Consider the following 21,847-nt stretch of genomic DNA (forward strand, 5'->3'; position numbering starts at 1 on the left):
GAGGTAGACAGATAGAAAGAAATAGGAGGTTGGGGGAGGAGGAAAGAGTGAGAGAGACAGAGAGAGAGATTAAGTTTTAAGATATTACCACCACATGGGCTCCTGCAGGGTCCCACTGGTCCTTCTTCACCCTGGTCTTCTCAGTTGGGGCAGTCCCAGAGTCATTCTTCTGGAAGTACCACCTTTATACAGTCCAAGTTCCACGTATCCAAAGGGCGGTTGCAGATGTTTCCACAACTTGGGCTGGCATGGGTGTAAGCAGTGGTTCCCTTTCTCACACCCTGTACAGTGGAATTTGTCTAGTGTGCTAATTCCAAATCTTTACCTCCATTAGGCCTGGAATTATCTCCTTCCTGCTGTGCCATCTGTGTTTATTTCAAGTTCCATTGTGGTGGCTTCTTTCACAGGAAGAGTGTTTTGAGAAATGATACTGCATTGTGTAATTCCCAACAAGAATACACACAATAGTTCAGCTGAATAATATTTCCAGGCAATATATGTGAGGTAAAATCACATGAACTGCTCTAAATAGAATCTTCACATACAGATAATTTGGACCAATAATAGCAGAAGATAGGAAATAGTCTTTGGGGGTTTTAGTGAATGAAGTATAGCAGCTTCTTTGGAAGCTCACCACAAGATAATACCCACAAAATTTTCCAGCTTATTTTTTTTCTCTTGATTATCATCTAATGATGGTTTTGTATATTTTTTTTGTTTGCTATTTGTAATATGATAATGCCCATTAATCTGGAGTTGAAACACAACCTATTACACTATACATTGCATAAACATGAAATTTTATATTGCAGTTGCTTCATGTTACTCACAAACTCATTTAACACCTGTAGAATACAATTTAAATATCCATTAAAGGGAATGGATGATTAAAGGACCCCTTTTCATGGGATTTCACAAATTATTTATGTGGCCTATCACACAACTTGGTGTGATAATCTTCCATAATCACTGCTGGAATGAATCAACTGGCTAGAATGAGAAAAGGTTAGTATGTTCTGCCAGCATGGAAGTTACAATCCTTGAAAGTACTGCTTGCAGATATACCCTTTAATCATCAGCATCAGTCTCATTCTTATAGTTTTTTAAAAATCCATACTTTCTATACTCTCACAATTCAAAGAAACAGATAGTCTAAGAGGAAAATTTGGAAGTATCTCTACTAAGAAGATCTCAAAATGCCACCCATTAAGTTTGGTTCCTTACAGATATGGGGAAAATATACTGTCTAGCCATCAATTGTATTTAAATACTCTCTATTACTTGAAAAGTTTGACACAACTCTAGTTCTGTGACAACTGGATGGGCTGTGCGGACCAGACACTTACCATTGCTGGTTAAATAGAACTGAAACACACAGAGTAGGTTTTATCACACTGCAACTGAAAACCACAAGTTAGATGTGCACATTATAGTCCATGCAGGTAGAGCCAGTGGAGTTTAGAGAACAGTTCAGTGTCCAAATTTAAATAGGTCATATGATTCATTTAGTACCCCAGCCCAGATTTCCCCATTCCAGAAAGACAAAGATTGTCTATATTAACCAGCTGCATGAAGGTGCCCTAGATACTTTATGAAATATCAGATGTAAGTAGTTGTCTTTGTGCAGGCAACTGAATGATGTCCAGAGAACTCCACAGACTGCATTTACTGAAACAACTGCTTGTAGCATCACTTCAGCTGCTCATAAATAGATTTTGATGCCAATATCTAAATCAGTTTGACAGGTCACTTCCTAAGTGAGATATCTCTCTTTAATTGCTCAGATCAGGGAGTACAGAACTAATAATCTCTAGCCATAAATACACATTTGACCAGAATCTCTCAGTCTTCGTCTACTCTTAAAATATTAAAATCAATACAGAATTAAATAATCTGAATATATATATGTACCATATTGCAATGTAACACATTATTAAATATCAAAGTCCATGTCTCCACTCTCATTTCAAGTTATTCCTTTCAATTCATCAGTTTTCAATTGCTAATGTTCTTTTCCATTGCTGTTGTGAGAGTTGCTTTGCAGAAAAAGTGGTTAATGCTACCCCAGCAGAAAATTTGTCGTGATTATGAGGATTGCAAAGATGTTCAGTGATAAATAAAAACAAATAAAACCCCCTGTACTTCAGTGCCTGTATTTCAGTGATTTACTGCACTTTATCAACTGTAAAAATTATGAGGGCAGGTGAAATTGCCTAAGAATCAGAAATGCCCTGGTACAGAGTAATCCACGTTTGTGAAGAATGTTCTTTGTGACCATTTTTCTTTTAGTTTTGATTTTGAGAATTCATTTAGACCTTAATTGAAAGACTAATGTTTATTCAGAAAGCTTTTATACTTAATAGCTAGTATAATTTTACTAAGCAGTGTATGTTTTGGGGATTTTGTGTGATTTCAAAATGTGATTATTCCCTTGACATAGTCAGAGAAAATATTGCTTTGGTACTCTTTAGTTGATTTTTAATACTAGTTCAGCTTAGGAAAGTAGAGAACAGATTTTTTTTTCCCACAACATATTCCATTTTTGTATTGGATTCTTCTTGGTTCTTCAACTTTCTATACAAATGGAGAGATTGCTTGAAAGAAAGGATGTAATTCTAAGCGGCCATGAAAGACCATAATCTGCTGAAAAATTGAAAGAAATTCAACAGGAGGAAGTAAAGGTCACAAAGGGTGGTTAAAATCAATTGTATAGTATGGGGAAAAAAGTGTTTAGGTAACAGTTTTTCAGAGAAGGATTTGTGGATTATAATGAGTGACAAGATGGACATGGCAGAGAAAAGTGCATGCTGTGGATAAAAAAAAAAATCCACCAAACCAAAAAAATTACCTACATTAAAAAACCTAAAAGGAATAGTACTCATTGTATGTAATGGAAGAATAATAGGAGAAATTCTATATTTCTGGCTCATTTCAGCACAGCGACTGGAGCTGGGTCTTTGATTCATTTGGGTTATGAGCCTTGAGAATCTGGGATATAGTGAATAGATCCAGAAAAGAGCAAGTGGAATGATGTAATATGTCTGTTACACCAAGACCAGAATCAAACATTTGAAAGAACTGAGTAATTTTTCCCAGGTAAAAAATGCCTGACTTCATGTAGAGAAAAATTTCAAAGAAATGAAAAAATGTGTTCTGCTTTCTGTGTATACGCAACATACAACAAGAAGTAATGAATTATGCTACAGCAAAAAAACACTCATTTGTTATGAATGCTTCTCTAACAGAAACAAGGAGGCACTATTTCCTTCATAGGCAGTCTTAAAAGAACAATCAAACAACTTAATCTCTCCTAAGGAATGCCCAAGTCATAACTGTTCATGTAGGTGACATGGGGATGAATTCTATGATTTAGGTTGCTTTATGTTTTTTCCAAGTGACACCATATATGACACGATGAATATGATTAGCTTCCTGTCTTTCTTTCTGTCTGTTTGTTCTGCTGCAAATCCCAGTTAGTGACTTCTTGAAATTTTTCCCAGTTTTCCAATGAAGAAAGAGCATCTTTACTTACAAAAACCAGGATGCTTCCTGCATTCCTTAGGATGCTTCCTAAGTAGTTTCCTATTGATGGGATTAATTTACTTTTGTGTAAATATTGAAAAGGCATCCACTTTAACTTAAGGTAGTCACTTCTCCTTACTTTTGGAGACATTGAAGGCAAATCCACATCTCCACAGGGCAATTCACCTCATTTTAAAATGGAAAGCTAGAGTAAGCATAATCTAAACACTTGTGATGGCACAGTGTGGGAGGAGAACTGAGGACAGGAGTCCATATTTATAAATTAAGTGGGGAGAGATGGAGTTGTTGACTGTCTCATGTTAAGAAGGACTCTGGTAGTCCAGACAGCCTTAAAGTTCCTGGATATTCACATTCACAGAGCTCTCTCTTCATGGAAAGTGAGCTACAAATAATACTATAAATTTTCAAATGTCACCTCCTTCTGTTCACTGATGAAAGAAATCTGAGACTGGCAGCCAGATATTCATCTATAATCAATGAAATTCCATGGACGTTAATGTTTTTTCATTGATAATAGTAGAGGAGTAGCTTTGCTAGGATAATTGTTTTCTATATTGTAATACTGATTTAGTTTCAATTCTATAATAATTTGAATATAACTACATACGTAGTCTTAATTAGCATTTTAGTGGGTTTTGTTAATAAAAAGTAATATTAAATGTCATACGTGGGTTAGTTGTACTGGAGATATGCTGAAAAAATCCAGAACTTCGTCTCATAAGATTATTTTTAAAGACAGTTTAAGACAAATATGCATTTACATCTTCAATCTTGGCACATAGATACCACTGTATAGAGTAACAGGAAAAAAAATATTCTTAGCTGATACTGGTTAGCTCCACTTTCTCTGAAACAGTGATAATAGGATGTAATTTCCTACACAGGTTATTTCGTGACCATTTTCAAGTGTTTTTACCCTTAAGAGAAAATAATTGCGAAATTCAATATTCTGAAGAATCATGGAAGCTAGTCAAGAAAAGCTACAATGCATCAGCTAGTTAATCTCCCAGGCAATACAAGTTTACCTCCTGCTGATTATTTATTAAAAGTACACATTAAAAAAAGATATTCTTTTTTGTTCCACAGACATAAAATTCCTCAGCTCATTGCCTTGTTTTCATTTGTTTTTTTCATTGTTTTTTCCTTATGATTTTTTTCAGTCCATTGGTATTCATAGTGAAATAACTGAGAAGTTTGCTATGATGAAAGTCTACAACACTTTGCTAACTCCTTTCCACGGATACTCAAGCAAAAATAATTTGTGATAGATATTGACAGCTGTCATTCCACCAAGATGAGAGTATCTGAGTCTTCCAATCTTCACAATAGATTTTCTTTAGTCCTGTTTGTTACTATTTTTCCTTTTCTTTCACATCCTTTATATTTATTTAAGACTGATTTTTTGTTTTATTTTTGATGGAGCACAGTATTGAATTTGAATACAATGTTGAAATTTTGGTTTAGATCATCTTCTAAAATCTGATATATGACATAAACTTATATTTATTGTGACTATTCCCCCACTGTGCCAAAGTCACTACATGAGAGAAATTTCATGATCTCAAAAAATAAAGATTCCACTGTAAAATATTTCTGACACACTTCGTCTCTAAGTATATGTAGATTTACCCTTGACTCATCAGTTTGTGATGCAGCCTCTTCTCTAGATCAAAGGTCCTAGTAGAAGTTTGTATTTTTCCCACAGAAACACATACTATGCTTGGTTTTATGGTCAAGAATTTTATTAACCTTTTCTAACCCTAAGTCATAGATGAAGGTAAGAATTAATTATCTGCTATAAATACTATTCAAATATTCCAAGTTATTCAAAGTTAACAGCCATTTTCAATGCCTGTTTCCTGTTTTCTGTATGTAAAATCCTGTAACTGTCCTGTACCAGCCAGCTTGCTGAAGAGGTAACAGGAGATGAACTCATTAGATCACTCTATATGATAAATATTCTAGTTTAAAATAATTTCCTCTATCTTTGTATCATACTTATGTTTTATCAATAGCAGCTTAATTTTTTTTTTTTGTAGATTATTCCCAGAGGAAATACTGTATTTCATAGGACTTAGTAGTGATTTCTATTCAACCCTGCCAAAAAACACCCCCTTAATCAACACCAACAGTGGGATTTGAGTTATTAATTATGCATCTAGATCACGTTTTATTCATATTGTGCTATGCCAGGTCTGTGTGTGGGTACAGGTGTTTTTAATCAAAGGTTTTGCAGGAAGAAATCAAATACTCAGCAAACATTACATTTGTGAGCTGAATTTATACTTTCATAAAAAGAAAATTAAACTTGTTGACACAGTTTTGACTGGCATTAAGCATATTACTCCCCTTTAATTCTAAACCAAAAGATTTTGAATCAGTTTTTTGTATTATCATCTCCAGGCCCAGTGTCAAATTAACAAGTTTAGAATTATATAAGCTCACTGCTTTTTTTTGAATTGTGCTACAGTATTAGTACGCTTCCATCAGCTGTACAGCTTGAATGAACTGAGAACTTCAGGAAAGCATGTCAGAGGATTTGCCAGCATTTCTCCTTACCTTTTGAACTCAAATTGCACTCCATTAAATGTTTAGTGCCTTGGAAGCTTTCAGCATAGGCTGTCTTTCCCACTGATATTGCAAGAGGTCTCACAGAGGACCACAGATAGCTATCGTTTTCTGCTGTACTGTGTTTCACTTCAAAAGGACAAACTATTTTTTAAAAGATGACTATTTATTGTCAGGTTGGACAAAACCCAATCTCAAATTTCAGTGTTGTCTAAGCATTATCTATCAGCCTGACCGCATAAGAGATGCTGAGTTTAGGTTTGACATTTTCTCCTCTTCCTGAATGCATTCTATGTTAGGTAGTTGCTTAAAATGTGAAAAATAAATCTGTGTTGTGATGGCAACAATACAGAACATATACAAAAAGTTTCTGTATAAATCTGTGTTATACTATGTTTCTAACTAGCACTCTTTGTTCGTGTAAGGATTCCACAACTGTTTTAAGCAGTAGTTGTCTTCCAAAAATAGAAGATTCTCATCTATAATGGAGATGATTTCCAAATAACGGTTTCAGGAACTGGCAGAGAACAAAGGCTGCACTGCAGCTGAAATAAACAGCCTTCCCCACTGGTAATTTTAGGATACCGGATATTAAAAAACCATTTTCCTGACATTTGCATGGTAAACTCAGATCTCACTCTGATAATAAATATATCTCTTGGGTTCACCTTCGGGGGCAAGCCTCAGGGATACATAAGAATTAAATAATGGGATTTTTGTTTCATCATTGTTTCATTCATTTTGATTTGGTTGGTTCTTCTAGAAGTCATAAATTGTTTCAAACACAAAACTCACCAAACATATAATTATGAGTTGATTTCAGTTCAGAATAATGAAATAAATGCCTTTTTTAAAATTATTTTTCCTTTGTTGGAGTCCAAAAAACACAGAATAATGACAGAGTGCCAGATCTGAAGAGGAAAAATTGTCAAGTTAGGTTTTAGTCTGCAAAACTTATTTCAGATTGCCATCAGCAATAGGTTTCATATATTGAACTGATCATTATTCGATAGAAAGTATTTCTTCTTTGATAAAGCCAATCTGGTTCCAGGCCTTTGTTTTCAGAAAGCATTGGCAATACAACGTTTTTTTCAGCATATTAAGTTTCAGTGGTGTTTAACTAATTTTTTTGCCTCTTATTTTTAGTATTCCTCACTTAGTGAGGGGGTATCGGTCAGATAAATCAATATAAAATGAGCTGTAATGTAGTATAAACACATACAACTTAGCAGCCCAATGACAACTGAAGTGCAAAATGTATGGATAATAGTTGGACCACAATCCTGCTTGCCTTAGAAGTTTACTCTTGTATCTTACCCTCAGGAAATGTGAGTAAACTAAGGTTATGAAGAAAAAATAATTAATAAAAAAAAAGATAAATTACACTTGATAGTTAATATTTTTATAGTAATAATGAAAGAAAATGTAAAATATTTATGTTAACTATTTACATAGAAAAGAGAGGGCTTTTTAAAAGCTTTTATGCATGACTAGACATTTATGCCTCTCAGTTTGAGCATACCTTAAAAAGACCTGTAGTTTGGAAGCACACCAAGGGCTGGAAATCTGTAATTATGCCTTGGTTTTTAATGTTTGAAGTTTGACTCCCAAAAAACTTATTTTCACGATCCATCAAACATTCTAGACATGGCTTACTAACATTCATAGGCAGAGAACTGACAACTGGTCATAGTCATACTTTACATCATAAATTAGATCTTTGCAGATGACTTAGGAATGCTTTTACCCAAATGTAAAACTGTATCCTTCATTCCATTCATTGTGCAACCTGCTCTACAATTTTACTTTTTGTGCTGATTTTATGAAAATTTAATGAGGAAAAAAATTAAAAAGCTTTTCTGAACAGTTAGCCCAAAAGATTAGTCAAATTAGAAATGTGTTTCAAAACAATATGTAGGTTTTATATGCATAATTAGTATTGCCATTAATGAAATATATTCACGTAAGTTTTTCAAGTCATGCAGAGAGGAGTATGATAGAATGTTACACATATCCATTACCAGCACTTGTGCAAAGCATCTGACACTGTCGCAGGGACATGGAAAGTAGAACTGAGTGCACCTTCAGCAAGTCTGCCAATGGCACCAAACTGTGTGGGGCAGTCAACACACTAGAGGGAGGGATGCCATCCAGAGGGTCCTCCAGAGGCTTAAGAGGTGGGCCTGTGTGAACCTCATCAAGTGCAACATGACCAAATGCACCTGGGTCAGGGCAATCCCAAACACAAATACAAGCTGGGTGGAGAAAGGATTGAGAGAAGTGCTGGGGAGAAGGATTTGGTGGTGTTGGTGGATGAGAAGCTCAAAATAATCCATCAGTGTGTGGTCACAGCCCAGAAGGCCAACTGTATCCTGGGCCAGAGAACAAGGGACATGATTCTGCCCCTCTACTCCACTCTAGTGAGACTCTACCTGGAGTACAGCATCCCGCTCTGTGGCTCCAAACACAAAAAGGATGTGGTCCTGCTGGAGTGAGTCCAGAGGAGCAGCATGAATAGGGGCAGAGGACAGGGGCACCTCTTCTGTGAAGACAGGCTGAGAGAGTTGGGGTTGCTCAGTCTGGAGAAGAGAATGCTCTGAGGAGACCTTAATAGCAACCTTCCAGTACCTAAAGGGGAACTAGAGGAAAGCTGAAGAGGGACTTCTTACAAGGGTGTGTAGTGACGTGACAGGGCATAACATCTTTAAACTGAAACAGAGTAGGTTTAGATCAGATATTAGTAAGAAATTCTCTAGAGTGAGGATGATGAAGCACTGGAACAGGTTTCCCGCAGAAGTTGTGGATGCTCAGTCTCTGGAAGTGTTAATAGTCAGTCTAGTGGAAGGTGACCCTGTCCACGTTAGGTGGTTTGGAACTAGAAATTCTTTAATACCCCTTCTAAACCAAGACATTCTTTGATTTTCATGTGTCATGCAGTAAAGTCTATTTTAAGTGTGGCTGGATTTTGTTTTGGTTTTGGGATTTTCTGCATAAATTGGAAGACTGTATCTGGTGTGATTTTCATCTGATTTATTAAAAATAAACATAGCTTCTCTATCCATCTGAAGCCTATATGATTTTCATGTATCAGAGTTGTATTTATAATATCCTCATCTTCATTCACTTGGAACAGATGGAAAAATGCCTTTGATTACTGGATTTTTTAATGTTGCAGACTTTGGGGCTAGAGACCTTGTTTCCTTCTTTTTCTAAACAGTAAAGGAAAGTGCATAGAAGAGCTCTGTAGAATCTGTTTGGCATATTTGACAAGGATGACTTTCTGATTGGGACATTTCCTGGGCAGCTTTCCTGTGTAACTTTTCTTTAACCTTGTCAGAGTTACATGAACCAAAGTCTCCAACCTTCCAGTATCTAAAGTACTAAAAGTAGTTAATCAAAAAGCTTTCCTAATCTGTTCCTTTCCCATCTGTTCCTATTGAAAGAGTAGTTAACTTTTCTAGAATGGCTGTAGCGTATAAAAACAATAGACAGCACAATAAATTCTTCATTGGTAGATGCTTGGTGACAGTGAAATTATGTAAAACTGTATCTCCTGCTGTGCTATACACACACCAAGAGTGTGTGTACATGAACAGCAGCATAAATAAGGTTATAAAGTATGACGAAATAAACACACATTTTCTAAAAAGCTAAATGAACCAAAGCAATTTAAACTCTGGGCATTACACAACTTGATCTCTCTATCACCCTGAGCAGCATAGATAGAGTGGAGGGTTAGGAAAAAAATGAAAATCTGTAAAGGAACATTACAGCATTTATTCACACTATGAGCTGTCAACAATCATGCATAATTTAAGACTGCAGCCGCTAACAATTTCAGCATGTTTTTCTCTGCTTGAAGAACTGAGTTTTCTGATGAGTCCCTGATGAGATTACAGTGGCCCTAACAGCATCTTGTAAATAACCCATACTGCCCCTGCACGGAGCACAGATTTAGATTTCACAGATTACAGCCCTAAATTATAAACACTGGGCTGCCCCACATTATTATGTGATCCAAGTTTGTTAATTAAAGAAACATTGCCAAAATGCAAATATCGTCAAATTCCCTTTGACGTGATGGCGTGTAATGACATGTTAAAATTATTAAACACTATGTCAAAATTTAAAATTTTTTCTCTTCTTTCTGAGGAATTTAGCTTTTGTAATTCTCAGTGCTCTGCACAGTGTTCTCTTAGTGTGAAAAGAGAGAATGATTTTGAATGTCAAGGGGATTTATGCAAGGAAACATTACATTTATGTGAAAGAAACAGAAACCCGGTGAGGATTTCACCAAAGACAGATAACTGATACATTTTATGTAATTCACAAAAGAAAGAAACAAATGAAAACCTAAACAAAGGCATCCTGATTCTAAGCACTTGTCTTCTTTTTAACCTTGAGACTATTTGTTTGCTTGCTTGCTGGGGATTTTTTTTTTTTTTCTGAGTGGAAAGCATATTATGTTATAAATGTGACACGTTCTAAGAGTTCAGTCTTTAAATTGCCACAGTTTCCACTCTTCTTCATGATATTTTTTTTCATTAAAAATGTTTTGTTCTCATGTGGAACATTTTGGCAAACTTTGAAGTAGAGGGATGGTCAAAATATTAAATTAAAACCTATCAAAGTTCAATTAATTTTTGTTTACATGACAATATTTAGAACATGAAATGAGAATGGTACCACTATAACCATTAAATTAAGAAATCTGAAGTAATCAAAAAAGATGTCATCCTTGAGTGATCTTGTGATTGGAAACTAGTAGAAATGGATAAATCAGTATTATGAAAAGGATTTTAACTGCAGACTCGCATATGGAAGTAGATTTATAATTACTGTATTTATTCATGACATGTTATTCTTTAATACAAGGTGTTCTCATAATTAGCTCAGAAGCTTTGCCATTTAATAAGAACATTCATTTATCCAAAACCAAATGCCAAACAGGTAAATGTGAGTTCACCCATTCCAGATACAAAAGAGCCATGCGGTGACAGAGATATTGTTTTAAGGTTTTCTTGCTTCCTACTCTGTACTACATACTAAAATAATAAATTTACTAGGATAAAATCTGGGAATTATTGAAATTATATACATAATAAATAATTTTTAAACATAATTATATACAAAAATCCCCAAAAGTTTCTCAGAATGTGTACCCATTGCTGCCTACCTGCTGAGCTATCAAAGTCCTTGAAAGGAAATATGGCCAATAAAATAACCTACATTTTCTACAGGATGTACTAAGCTCCCTATACACTAGCACAGTTTCTCAGAAAGACATTTAGCTTCTTCTTAAACCATTCAGTGTTGTAAAACCTAGGTCACCTTCTGCTTATGTTAATCACAAAACCCAGTCTAATAATTATTTGACTGAAATCACTACAGTGTTCAATATTGTAGATGACACAATGACCTGGCACGTTATGTGTCCCTTTTGTTCAGTAATTCAGCAAGTACTCCACTCACTCAGGTTGAAAGATGATACAGCTCAGTCACTCAATCTGAAAATGAAAGTCTGACCCAACATCTTTTAGGTGGATGCTTTAGCCAGAAGCTTATAAAATTGATTATAGACAGAGAGCCAGAAGATTGCTCCCTTTTATGCAGCATTGTTGAAACACCTTCACTTTTCATGGGCCAGAGAACAAGACTATGCTTGTATATTCCAGGAGCTAAAATATGTTCTCTCTTATCTAGAAAAAGGACCCAGAGCAATAAATTTTATGTTGCTAAATAATAGAGAGGTAAGGATGTATCCCTGGCTTCAAGGATAAGTAGCACAAATTATTTTTTGTTCACATTACTTTTCAGAGGGTTCCTTTTCTAATAGGAGTGTCTCAGTGGCCCAAAGAGGGTCAGAAAGCAAGCTAACAATTGTGTAGTGTCAGCAATCACAGCACTCAAGCTCACAGCCTACTCTTCTCTTACTAAATAGCATAAATATACCCTGAGAATGTCTATAACGCTCAAAATCATTTTAAAAAGGTTTGCATTAAATATTCAGTAAAGTCAATATTTTACATAAAGCTGGATATTCCATCTCCTAAGCTTTATATTCTCTCTCTGGCAAATGTAATAATTCTTCACAAAGACTTCATAGGAGGGTTTGGATGAGGATAAATCAAAGCATTCCTTTGAGATGCTGAATACGCAACTCCCAATCAACTACAGGAGAAGCAGGACCTTACACTGGCTCTGCCACAACCATAGCTGAGTGCTCTGACTGTTTGAATACACTTAATCTTTTTCTAGCTTATGTCTGAGGACTGGGTGATCCAAATGCCTCAGTCTCAGTAGACACATCCATATCTCTGAGTTTGTTTGTAGCCCTCCTTGAAAAAGGCAGAACTGACACTTCCTACTTCTATTTTCATATTTTCCTTTGGAGAGATTGTTGTCTACATAGAATATTTCAAAATTCTACACTTAACAATCCATTTCTAGATCAAAATGTATTTTAGATATCCACGGTTTCATAGGCCTTGTTCATTCAAGAAACACAGAATTCTTAAGTGTTGTTTCAGGATCCTAATAGCTAAATTCTGTCAGCTAGACTCCCCCAATCTATTAACTGTATTTTTTTTTTCCCTTTGGCTACAGCAGAAGGAAAATAATTTAATAATATTTTTCAGTGTGCCAATAATGCTTTGATTTAATTTCCCTAATGGTTTTGCAAAAAAAAAAAAAATTGTTTTCACCAGACATCAAAATCAATTTGATTTTTCCCACACACATCCCCTACAGAACAAAGTGTTAATTATCAGGAGAATTAAACTGCAGGACATTAATGTGTGAAATGACTACTGAACACTTTTGTGTTAATCAATTCAGAATAAATCATTAATCCCTTTACATCACTAAACACTAATTTAACAACAAGGAAATAGCCAAAACCATGGTGGTCTAGGGACCACTGACTTGCACTGATATACCTGGCTTTGTGTCAATGAAGTCTAGATCCTAGGGAGAAATCACAGGATATTTGCATACTATGGGAGCAGAAAGACTTTCGAAAGATATGAGTTATTCTTCACTTCACACTGCCCCTGGCTATGCCGGAATATATGTTTTAACTAATGTAGTTTCCTTACAGCCCATCTTCCATTAATGTATTCTGATTGAACCAATCCACAACTAGGATAGCAAGCAGTGATTATCCTGTGATTAACTGAGCTCAGAATATCACAGTCAGCATATACTCCATATAAACTTATTCTCAGCATTTTATCCTGTTTAATGATTTTCCTTGACCAAAAAATAGTATGTCACAAAAGCTTGCACAAATAAAAAATCAGAAGAATTTAGTATCTTAAATAGATTAAAAAAAAAAAAAAATTAGAAGGCTACCTTTGCTTCTGCCTGATGTTGGAGAATTTATTATTGAATTCATTTTCACAATTAATAGTCCCTTGTAAATAATTTAATTATTTTTCTACAATTAGATGATAAAAAAAATTTGATTTAGCCAGCAGTGTGCCCAGGTGGCCAAGAAGGCCAATGGCATCCTGGCTTATAACAGAAATAATATTGCCAGTAGGACCACAGAGGCCTTTGTACTTGGCACTGGTGGGACCAAACCTTGAATCTTTGTTCATTTCTGGGCCGCTCAGCTCAGGAGGGAGATTGAGGTGCTGGAGTGTGTTCAGAGAAGGGCAATGAAGCTGGTGAAGGGTCTGGAGTGCATGGCCTAGGAGAAGTGGCTGAGGGAGATGGGGTTGTTGAGCTTGGACAAGAGGAGGCTCAGGGGAGACATCTCCCTCATTATCCTTCTCCACAACTCCCTGAAAGGAGGTTGTAGCCAGGTGGGGTTTGGCCTCTTCTTCTAGGCAATCAGCAATAGGACAAGAAGACACAGTCCTAAGGTGCACTAGGGGAGGTTTAGGTTGGATATTAGCAAGAATTTCTTTACAGATAGTGGAATGGGCTTCCCAGGGAGGTGGTCAAGTCACTATCCCTGAAGGTGTTTATGGAAAGTCTGTTTACAAAGAGACTGGATGAGTTACTGTCCCTGGAGGTGTTTATGGAAAGCATGGTCCAGTTGACATGGTGGTGTTAGGTCATAGGTTGGACTTGATGATCTTAGAGGTCTTTTCCAACCTAATTGATTTTGTAACATTTACAAAATTACTCCATGTTAAATAATAACATTTCCTTAATCTGGACAAAAATTGAGATCAATTTTGCCTCATTACATTACAAGATAGTAGAACTTTAAAAACCCCCAAGGCTGTCCTGCTACTGAATATCTTCTATAATTGCCAGATTTTTATTATCTTGCCCTTTACTTTTTTACGTTTAGCTTTCCAGTTTAAAAAAAAAAAAAAAACAGTGGTGTCAGCTTCCTCAGTGCCAAATCTACCTTTTTGTAATATATTTTTAAAGAACAAAAATATATAACATCAGCATTGACCTGTCACCCTTTTGATGTCATGCAACATCCATAAACAAATTCTAAGACAGGTAAGAATTGTTTCTTGCAGCTGTAAAAATTTATGGGGTTTAATGTTCATTTTATTAAGTCACAATCACTAAATGTCTAGAGATGCTTGAGGGGCTATTTTTTGCTTGTGTGTTTTGGTGGGTATTTTTCCCAGAGGTATGTCTCAGGATACATAAGAGAAGAAGAATGGGCTGCAGGCAGCCTTGACCTTGAAGAGTTACAGCTGTGCTGAACCAGGTGTTTCTACTAAAGACCAGAGACCAGCCCACCCTCTGGCAAGTAACTCATAAGAGAGAGGAGAGGACCCCAGATGAAGACTGCTAAGAAAGCAAGCAGGACTGAAGCAGCTTTAGGTGGTGGCAGCTTCCTTTGTACCTCTGGACTGAGAGCTGTTTTTTTGTTTACCATCAAGGATAGACATTTGCTTTTAAAAGATATAATTCTAGTCACCCGCTTATGACACAGAAACCCAAAAAACTCTCTATTCAGTCAATTCTTTTTTCAGAGAGAGTGAAGAATTTCACTTATGTTCCCCAGATTTCACCTAAATAGTTTTTGTCTCATCCATTAAAAAATGCAAAACCTAACAAAAAATTGACGTGTTTATGAACCTGAGGAATAGTGTAGGGTAACTAAAGCCAGTAAAACAAAACATGAGCTGTTTTGTAAGCCAGTGCTATCCCATTAAGAGAGCTGAGTGGTATACTGTATACAGGGAGAAAGAACTGAAGCAGAAAATACAGAATTCTTATAAATTCTCCAAGCTTTTGAAAGATTAACAGAATGAAGGCAAAAGTTTAAACTTTGCCTTTTCTCCCTGTCCTGTTTTCAGAGAAGGGGATGGAGTTTAGAGCTCTGTCTTCTCTATGATTTTATGATTCTATGATTTATGGACATTTTACAGACATTTCACAGGGATGGCCCATAGACTAAGGAAATTATATCTCTGCATTTATCGAAGGCTGAGAAGTGGCGTGGTGGTTATTGAGGATTTATTGGATAGTGCATGATAGTGCATGCACCTAAGCATGATGAAAATGGCATAGAATCAGTGGTGGAGAATATGCTGGTTTTGGCAAAGGTAGAGTTGATTTTCATCATAGTAGCTAGTATGGGTCTGTGTTTTGGATTTGGGCTGGAAATGGTGTTGATAACACAGGGATGTTTCCATTATTGCTGAGCAGCGTTTACACAGAGCCAAAGGCTGATCTTTTCATCCTGCTGGACCAGCGAGCAGGGTTGGGATGCACAAGAAGTTGGGAGAGAGGACAGATGGGACAAGTGACCCCAGCTGAACAAAGGGATAATATATACCCTGTGACGTCATGATCAGCAACAGATGAGGGGAAGGTGTGCCTGGAGGCTGTTGCTCAAACACTGAATGGGTATAAATTTTTTGGTGGTGTACAGTGGTTTTCGTTACTTGTCTTTCTTGGGTTTTATTGCTTTCTCTTGGCTATTTTCCTTTTCATACAATTTACCATAATTATTGTCATTATTATTAATTTTGTTTGAATTATTAAACTGTTCTTCACTCAACCAACATTTTTTCGCATTTTTTACACCCTGCAGATCCCTTCCCCTCCCTCATCCTGCTGCACCATAGAATGACCAAGTCAGTGCATGGTGCTTACTTGCTGGCTGGGGTTAAACCATGACAGTAGACTACTTTTAAAGTAATAAAAATAGTAGAGAGTGGGGAAATATTGATAAAAATGTGGGTTTAAACAGAACTTCAGTTTTATCATTATAAGGATAATGGATATGGCATTTTCTCAAACACTCATTTGATTTTCAAAAGCCTATAAATCCCATTCAATGCTTACTTATACCTTTACATACCTCAAAAATCTCTAAAACCAGACTACTGGGCTATCTTGCAATTTTTTTTCCATATTGAGCTTAAAGCTCATTGTGATGATACAAACGAAGAACTGCTCACGTAAGTATGACATGAGGCAACTGTATTCTAACAGATCAACATGTTTCAATGGAGAATGCCCCTGTGTACGTAAATGACATTGCTAAAAATTGGTGAGAAAAAAAACACATTTTGTTGCCAACATTTATATTCAAAGCTAGCTTTTGAATCTCTGTTTCTGGAATTTTTTCATTCACAAACCTTCTACCTTGTGCAGAGATTCAGCAAGAAAGATATACATGCTTGAAAGCAGAAGAAGGTAATTATTTACTGATACACACAGAAAATAGCTAAGGTGAGCAAGCAAGATGTTGGGCTGAGCGTTAATGTGTTCACCATCTCTGTAACATATCCAATGAGTTTTTGCTGGCCAAGCAGTTGTCAATCAGGAATTACTCTTTGAAAGAGGATAATCCTCAGTGTTGCTGAGTTTCTATCTTCTGTTTTCTGTTTTTCCTTTCAAATTTTTGATTTTTCATGTTAGTCTTACCTCTTCAGCTGCTTAAGTATCCACACTTCAACAGTGTCACCACAGCTTGCAATTTTACATTTTCTTATCTTGCATGGCCCTAGTCTAGGTACTTTCTCACAACTTAGCAGTTCTCCCAGATGTCTGAGCCAAAGTTATAATGCTGTGCTATATCAAAACTAGGTCATGATTCACAAACAGCTGAATCTCTAAGAGGAGGATTGCAATTTCACTTTCATCAGAATAAATAATAATAAACTCAATAAAATCCAAATAATCTGGGAGTAGGAAAGGATCTCTAGGGAGATCCACTCGTATGATGATTCAAAAGCTCAGAAAATTCTTCATTCCTAACTTCAAGCACTGAAGTAAACTGGACTTAGATTTATCTGAAAGAAACCCATATGGCAATCACTTAGGGTGGAAATCTAAGACATTTTCAGATGTACACGAAAATTGAAAGATCCCACAAAGGTATCTCACTATTGACAAAAAAACAGACCAAAAAGCCCCACACCAAAACAAGGAAGAACAACACAAAAAAACACCAACACAAACTCCAAAATGTCTCACTGTGTTTTCTCTAATCATGCCTGAAATGACTGTCTAGAGTTTATTTATGTCATGTATTTGAGAAATGAGAAAGAATAAGATAAAATATATATAAACACCAAATTAATGAAGGCTGAAGTTTTACAATATAACTTTTGATGTCCTTCTCTACAATGTCTGTTCCTTTTCTCATATAATGGAATAAGAACCACTGAACAAAATGAAATATAAGAAATAACATAGATGAAAAAGAAAGTGCTTTTTCCACAGAGGATTAAATTAATTTCATGCAACTTGAACAGTTGTAAAAGTTGATTTTTCCAAAAGGGGCCTTGGTGGAATTTCCATTGTTCAGTCAACAGAAGACAACACAAAATTGTAATGCTGAGTTCTTTTTGCAGGACAAAAAAAAATATATATATATACTGTAAGGTGAATTAGGGTAAAAGCTGATGGATAGACTGAAGAGTTTAGACAAAGACTCTGAATGATATGAAGCGTTCTGACTTGTATGAAAAAAATAAAAAAGAAAGTCATGCATCTAATCTAAAAGGAAGTATTTCAAGAGGAATTTTCTATGGCTATGCAAATGGCTTCAGAACCATATGGATTTTTCAACTAAAACAAAGAACTGCAAACAGCCACAAACAGTAGACTATAAATTACTCACCACTACTAGACTAGTTATGTGGACTACTCACATTTCCATGGCTCATGTCCTAACTGGGTCATGAGTTGGCTTTCCTTATTGTTTACTGCTTGTCACAATTCCAAGTTTCCCTTTTCCTGTGAGGGCCTGAAAGTTTTGGAACAGGCTTTAAATATCTGTGGTAGGGCATATTTAGAATTATATTTTAAAACAGTCCAAACACACTTGTTCTGGCAATAAGGGTAAGACACATGTTCTCTTAGATCAGATAAGGTTGCTTCAGTTCACACTTTATTCCATAGCACCCTTCATCCACAGCATTTTCATTCATATTATTTGACTTGCAGAATATAGGCTGGAGACACTCAACATGGCCTTTTTCAAATTTCCTCATGGTCTCTGTTAAGGAAATTAGATATATCTGAGAAATTATCCCAACATTATTAAAAAATCTAATAAATTAAATATAATTAAACTAAACCGTGAGAAGATATTATTCCGTTAGGAACATGGGTGTCTCAAACTGTGAAACAGAAGATCCTATTTAGCACCTTGATTAGATAATGTGATAATTTTTAATACTTCTATGTTGTATTGCTGAAAAGAACTGAATATTTTCTATTGAATATTGAAAAAGAGTGATTTTCTAGAGGGTATTACTAATCATAGTATACCAGTGCGTTCCATTTGAGAAGCCAAACAGTGCTAACTTTCAAAAGCATAGAAAATGCTGCCAAAAGAGATAAACCATTTTTAAATCAGAAAGGTGATTTGTTTTTTCTCTTTATCTTATTAAACAGCAATGTACATTTCTACAATATTTATGCTTGCTTCTGTACTACTCATGGAGTCTGGGGAAACAATACTATAGATATGTGTATTTCTCTTGAGAAAACAGAGTGGAATAAGAGAAAAAGATCAAGTCCTAGCTTGCAGCTAGATGAATGAAAATGAAAATTTAGACAGAAAAAACAGTGTTGACATAATGACTCGAGGTAAATGTATTCATGGATTATCCATTAGCCACATGAGGAAAGTGTGGCATTCAAATATAATAAGAAAATTGAAAAAGTACTGTATATAACAGTTTAATGACTCCAACCATCAGTAGATTTTTGGGGTGGGGAGGGACGGAGGGGGCTGTTAACTCCCACCTCCCATCAATGGTTACTTCACTGACTCCTTCGTTGTAAACCAGCATTTTTATTCTGAATAGAATTCTGTGTGATATTAGTGGCTGGACCAGTAGCTCCTTCCCCATAAATTTGAGTCAAGCTAGAGTCTCAGAAGAGTCTAAAAAGGCCTGAGAATGCCACCAAGAGAAGAGCAAACTGGCAGCTTCAGAAGTAAGAGATGGAGTGTCAAGAAAACTGACAACTACCATGCTTAGATATTTGACTAAACCTGTCCTGAATGTGATTAAAGAGTAAGTACAAAACTTGCTGGGCAAGTGTTAAGCTAAGTGCGAGAAGACTGAAAGAGTCCTGCCCCCTAAAAACAGCTACTTTCGTCTGTGCAACCTTTCCAATTTAGCGCTGATGTCAGATTATACCATTTTTGCATATTCTGTAAGTCTTAGTTACATTGTACCTTAGTTTTGGCGCCTCCATGGATGTCACTTTCCCCAACTCTCTTGTAGTTTCCTCAGCTTCATTCTTGAGCCCAGATGCCTTTTCACTTCAGGGATTTTAAGAGAAATTATTGCAGTTAGAACAGTGCAACTGCTGCCAAGCATACTACATGTTTCAGTGGACTTTTCCATTATTTCAGTGTTTAAATGGTGGATTGGAATGTGACTGGAATATGTGGGGTGGAAGGCAAGAGTAGTGGGGTTTTGTTGTGGTTTAGAACAAGAAAACCTACTTGGAGTGTATCATCTGACTGTCTGTTGGTCTGGGTTTGTTCTTGTCATGGCACAGTATTTGACACAATCAATAGGATTCATTTTGTGTGTGATGCTCTAGGAGCAGACCAAATGTGTTCCACACAGCAGTGGACATTCAGTCTACAGAAGCAGATGAGAGGTTGATGTGAAGATTATAGTGTGGATATTACAAATCAAGGGGATACGAAAAAGCAACCTTTCAGCCCACAGAGTCACTCCTATTATGTAGGACATAAGCAGTCTTTGGCAGAGCATAAGTCCATAATACACTCAAAATATTTCTGATCTCCTGCGAGGTTGAGTACATTTACATTGCCGAGGGGAATGAGCTCGAACATAGGACTTCTGATTGTTCACAAACTTTAGCTGCTAATTTATGTCCTACTTCTAGTTTTGTTAAATACAAGTAGGCCCACAGAGACAGCTCTGCTGTGTAGGGAACCAGCCTTGACAGTGTCACTGTGAGTCAACTGCTGCCAAATGGCCTCAGGGCAAGGACTCAATCCCTGGTCTTCTTTTATTTAGCAGAATAGAAATAGTTATAGAGATCTTGGGTAAGAAGTGAGCTACAGGGTTAGTCCACGAAAGACTGCTACTCCCTTGTGCTGTCAAGTCTATTTATAGGCCTTTGTACAGAAAATTCAGGATTTTTTTCTCACTTTAATATTATTTATGAAGATATGTTTAAAGACCTGGGAGGGGCAAACAACAGCAAGAAATGCTTCCCATTGCCACTCTTAAAAACAGCATCAACAAAGTTTCTTGCAGTTTTTTTCCTGTCTACAAAACATATTCTATTTTCTGAGAAAGAAAGGTGCAACCCACATTTAAACCTTCCAGTTTCATCCTCAAGTCCTATATATTTGGTTTTTAGTAATTTCTTCTGCAAGGAGCAGCTTAGAAAAATCAGTCCTTTGGAAAGCACACACACCCCCAACTCTGAATTACAAATAAACTTTTTATTATGTACCCAACCTCTTTTGATTGCTTTTGTGTCTATAAGTTCATTTTACTGCTTGCACAGAAAAGTTTTCTCTCTGACCTCTTCTAACAAGCCGGCACTCCTTTAAAGCCCATTTGACAGTGTCTGTTTCATGTTTGGAGAAAGAAGGGAGATGAGATCAAGAAAACTTAGCTATAGGCAAGTGCTAGCAAATGCACATAGTCCTTATTGGGTAGGGACATGTGCTGTGACTGGATAAATATGAAATGAGATTTTAGCTGCAGAGCAACCAGCTTTTAGAGCACAGCTGGAGACAGACAGAAAATGCCATGTGTTACCAAACAAGAATTATGCAGGTGATAGGGCTGTAAATGCATTGATCCTATCTGAATGTCTTTGGCTATGGGAATGCTCATGAGATGAGCTCTGACTTCCTGCCCTTTTGATGCTGAGCATGCTTCATAGGAAGTTCTCAAACACCCTTTTTTTTTTTAAGAGATATTCTAGCACTACATGTGACTTGTTTAAAAGGGTGGTGATTAGCTGCTGATGCGGGTGCACCCCACTGTTAATGTGGATACCTCAGGGCTAAATGTATTTCACCTCATGGAAAGTCTGCATGGGAAGCCATGATTGCAGTCTTCAAAGTAGGGCTATTCTAATTTTACTACTCAAGTAGGAAATTGGGTTGATGGAAAAAACTGTATATCACAAGTCACTGAAAGCAAAAGAATTGCCTTTTCTACATCTTTAGCCTCACTGGGCATTAGTTCCTTTAGCATGGGTCTACTAAGTATGGGAGAAAGGAGAGAAAGAACCATCTTCTTTTGCATTCATCATACTAGTGATCTTTAACATCACGAGTATTTAA

Source organism: Coloeus monedula (assembly GCF_965178545.1).
Source record: "Coloeus monedula genome assembly, chromosome: 3".
Taxonomy (NCBI): Eukaryota; Metazoa; Chordata; class Aves; order Passeriformes; family Corvidae; genus Coloeus; species Coloeus monedula.